Genomic DNA, 4,955 nt, shown 5'->3' with positions numbered 1-4,955 from the left:
GGGCGCTGGTGGAGGACCCGGCGGCCGCTCGCCCCGCTCGCACAGGCGCCGCTTCCCGGGACGGGCGATTGCTGCTCCCCCTCACCGCCCCCGGCCGCGCTTGAGCCAGGCGCCGGCTTCCAAGTGCGGTCAAGCTGCGCGGGGGAGGTGGGAGCCGTGCTGGCTAAGGACGGGCAGACGAGGTTCTCTGCGTGAATCCCGTGTCTTTCCTTAGACCCACTTAAATAGTTGGAAGAACTTTAAAGCCATCTTCCGGGTTTAAAAGCCCTTCCTCAGGCCGGCACACACCTGCAGATCTTCCCCAGCCTGACCAAGAGTTGTTAAACCCGAAAGCTTGCTTACAAGTTTTTCCAACTATTTAAGTGGGTCTAATAAAAGATGTCAGATCCACGCAGAGAACCTGGTCTTCCAAGCTGTAATACTCTTATTCATTTAAATATACGCGAGGAGGAAAGTGGCCGAGCAAGAGCAGCCCCCCAGTGCTGTGCAGCGGGGGTAGTTCAGCGCCCCTTGCTAGTCCTTTACCCGCTGCCCGTAAAGTATGTGCTCCCGGCGTGCCCGCGGGGTCCCAGCTGCTCAGCACCTCGGCATCACCGCAATGGCGAGTCTGCAAAGCGTTGAGTTTGCTGCCCCTACCCTATGACTTCCTTGAACATTTCTCTTTTCGAACCTTGCCAGAGGATAGTCCAGGTGGACGCCCCCGAGCAACATATCCACCGGGCCCGGTTTCATGTCTCCTTTCCTCCCCCTCTCAGAACAGTGCAGCAAGCCTCCGACCAACGAAGGAGAGAACAAAGAAGAACAAAGCGTACAAGTACTTTTTAGATTTTGTATAGCTATTTTGTATAGCTAGAGAAAGTTTTATAGATTGTTATAGATAGCGATAGCTTTAATATGATTATTTATATATAATTCTCCTTACTTTAATTATTCTCTTATTTAATTTAAATACTTTTTCTTAGTTTGTCTCTTTATTTTGATAAAATATACTGCATTTTCTGTTAATAAAAGTCTTGCAATTTTTTTTGTCTGTGTATATGCGTGTCCTGTTTCATTTCCTAGGCAGACTGGCATGGCTAATCAGGCCTGTGTGGGGTGGGTTGCCAGACCTGAGGACCACGCCTGGGGCTGCTTTGTTGGGTGGGGCCGTAGATGGAGTCATGGCATTACTGGAAAGACTTGCAGGGTGGGCTGTTATCTGTGGTCAAATGCTTGTTCCCCCTCCCCCCCAGCCCAATGTACAGGGATCCTGGCAAGCCTGTGGGTGAAGCCGGCATCCTCCCCCCACCACCCCAGCCAGAGGGGCAAGCAGGCATGCATGGACCGTTAATTAACATATGATCGAGGGCGATTAGCAACTCTTTCTTGTATTATACTGCATGATCTCTGGCATCAACGACGCATGCCCAGAGGCTGGAGGGGCATGGTGGCAGGGAGCTCCCACAGGTGGCCACGGTGGTGATGGCAGTGGAGGGGTGGGGGTGAGTGGTGACCAGCGGTCAGCGATCACTTGCAGATGCTGGGGGCGGCCAACAGTGATCCACGAGCACCCACAGACGCTGCCAGTGGTGTCGACAGCGAGGGTTCAGTGGGCGCACGTGCACCCTCTACGCATGGCCAATGGTCCCTTGAGGGGGTGTCTCCAGAACCTGGAACACCTTCAAACAGCGTTTCTTCTGCCCATCCATCCCCCTGCTCCTGCTCCACAGCTGACTGCTGGAGCCAGGTAGTGAAAGGTGTTGTGGAGCAACCCATGATGGGACCTTCTGTTGTTCGGGTCCTACCGCCACCAGGGGTAGTGTATGTGCTGCCCCCACCACGCTCCTGGTCAATCTGGCACCAGCGCCCCCACCCCTGCCTGCTGCTGCTGCGCCCACCCCTGTTGCTAGGAAAATCTAATTTGGCCATGTCAAGTTGACCAAACTCCCAGAAGTCTCTTCGAGATGATCCAGTTAAGAATTGGCAATGATTGTGGCCTACTGTTAACCCCAGTATAATGAATGCCAAAGAACATCTGGAAGAACAGAACCCTAAATCAGGATGAGAACGTGGTGAGTGTTGCCCCCGGCTTCCTTTCACCAGAGACCCCCAAGGAGCGACATGGCCCCTCGTCCGATTTGGTACCAAGTGAACCGTGTTAGTAACCCACAGGCTCATGACAAGTATTCTTCCATGTAATTGGACCTGGCAAGCAGTTCCTTAGATGGTACAACAGCGACCTTCAGTGGTATCGGCCTCAGATCCTCTGGCGGGCATGTGGGATGTTAGCGTCTGGATTCCTTGTTACTCCAAGCAAGATGGCCAAGGTTGCTCCCATCTCCCCAGGGTGGCAACACACACACACACACACACACACACACGAGTCTCTGTCCACTACTTTTGTAGCTTGCTCATTTCAAACCGTCCAATCCTCAAGTTTCTTTCCTCATCTTTGTAGATAAGGTCTTCTGCTATACTTGGTAGTCTTCCTTTGCATTGGGATGGTTTGTTCCTGCTCCCTCAGTAAGGTTTCTTTAAAGTACAGCCAGCTCTGCTGGACTCCTTTCCCCCTCAGACTAGCCTCCAGTGGATCCTGCCCCTCTGGCTGGGGCGGTGGGGCGAGGATGCCGGCTTCACCCACAGGCTTGGGCTGGGCAGGAGCGGGGAACAATCCCATTCTGTTTTTCGGTTTCCTTTCCTTTTAGGGAAACTACTGTACCTGGTTAACCCACTGCACCAATCACAGCAATCACTTTTCCCAGTGCCGTATAAGGCACTCTGTACAAGTTAATTGCTTAGTTCCAGGAAGGCCTAAAGTTATGCTAAGAGCCTGAGCATAACTCAGTTTGCCCGTTACAGTGACCATTGGGACTAATTAGTGTGGGAACAGGAAAATATTCCAGGTGTGTAAGTGTGTACTATTATGAAGCTTCCAAAATATCATTAATGAGCTGGGCTAGCATTGATGATGCTGACACCACTAAAGGGTTAAATAGCCTAAGCAAGTGAAATCATCGTTCACTGTCAGCGGTCTGATTCACCTGCGTGGATTTCTAAGGGAAGACCAAGCAATCGGACTTGGAACAACGGCAACCCAGGAAGCTCGCCCGGCGCGGCCGACTGGGAGCACCGCCTGGGTACCAGCTCCAGCCGGACTGTGATGCGGTGAGGAGTCACCTTAACACGCTGAGTCTTTGGTAACTGCCTGCTTATATCCTGGCAGTCTCAGTCAGGTTGACTACCTGTATTCTGGCAACCCCAGTGGATGAATTGCTTTGTGTTTAATGGATCATTTTATCAGTCAATTAAGCTTCTGACTGATAATCGGACGAGTGCCGGCCGTTAATCGCATAGTTCTCCTCGCCCCCAGACAAGCAGGGCTCCAGTTTCAGCCCAACAAGCCCGACACTGAGCATGGAGCACAGCGGCATCTCCAGAATAGTAAGTTTGCAAGAATGCTAGCCCTGAACACCTCAATATTTCAAACCTTCCTGTTTCTTACAGTTCATATTCCCCTTCCAGTACCCGTTCCCCCGCCCGCTGCACCCACCACCGCGGTGCTAAGCACTGCCCAGCTCCGCAGCATCAGGAAAATGGTATGTTTCCAACTTTCTGTTGTCTGGCATCTATCTACTCCTTGGCCCTTCAATATTTCAAACCTTCCTATTTTTTACAATTCACAGAACTGTGACGATTAGTCGAGGTGGACGCTGGCAGGTTTCACCATTTTTTGGTTCAAACTCAAGTTCTTTTTTCTTCCCCTCCCTACACAACACTATGGATATCACAGAGAGAACATTTTCAATACTGATACTATCAAGAAGCCACCTTTTTTTGTTAGGGTTATCAAAGTTCAGACATTTGAAATTGTGTCAGTTATTTTTTCTTTCATCGATCCATCCATCCATACAAAGGCAGATTGAGTTTTGGGAGTGGGTGGGGTTGGTTGGTTGGTTGGGGGGAAGTGCTGGCTGCACCTGCCCTTCTCGGCCTGGGGATCCTGTGCATGTATGCAAGATAGTTTCACAAAAGACAGGAGGTCACATGAATCAGTCGCTGCTAACAAGCGTTTATAACTGCCCCACCTTATAGAGTCGTGGAATTACTGGAAAGATGGGAGGTCCTACAATGCTTCCTTTACCCGCAATCCCTAAGCCAGGATCACCTTGCTGTAAGCATTAGTCATCCCGTCGTCCCCCACCCCTCCACCCATCCACCCCAGAACCGGACAGACCAGAAGAAAAGCAGCAAGCGGCAATGCTTGGCCAGGCATGCATGCAGGGAGCTCGAGTGAGGCGAGTCTCAGGGGTGGGACTGAGACCGTTCCAAGTGCTGGCCCTGCCGCCTCAAAGGGCCGGGCACGTTGGTGGGGTTCAGAGTGAATGTGCCCCAAGCTGCTCTTCCAGGGCAGCTCCGCCTGGCACGGCGTGGGGGGCTCTGCCCCTCCGCTCCGCACAGCGGCGCCCTAACAGCCAGGCTCCCTGCACCCGGAGTGCCCGGCTGTCCCCGGCAGGCCGCAGAGTGAACGCTGCTGGGGGTTTTCTTTCTGCAGGACAACCCACCTGTCTAGAGTGGTCCCCACATATCAGCAATCCTGGAGGCCATGACGCCTCCCCACAGCTGCCCTGGCTGCCCCTGGAAACAGACAAGCTTTGACCAACCGCTTTATTGTGTAAAAATAATCCAAGTTACATAAAAAAACAGGGAAGGCACCAGGGTAGAGAGGGGGGGCTCCCCAAGACACCGCCCCCCTCAAGTGAGGGGCAGAGGGGCCCCGCGCCGCCTCACCGGAGCTTGACCTCGAAGCAGATGCAGTTGACACTCTGACAGTCGGGGGGCTGGCAGGCGCAGGCGCAGTCGCACAGGGGGCAGCAGCGCGGCAGTGGGGGGCAGGGGCCCAGCTCCCAGCCCTAGGGGAGGGGGACACAGGGGGAGGGAGGGGAGTCACCCCCGCGGGCCCTGCCCCAGGCAGATCC

Source organism: Alligator sinensis, unplaced genomic scaffold, assembly GCF_000455745.1.
Source record: "Alligator sinensis unplaced genomic scaffold, ASM45574v1 scaffold1121_1, whole genome shotgun sequence".
Taxonomy (NCBI): Eukaryota; Metazoa; Chordata; order Crocodylia; family Alligatoridae; genus Alligator; species Alligator sinensis.
This window is presented reverse-complemented; position numbering follows the sequence as displayed.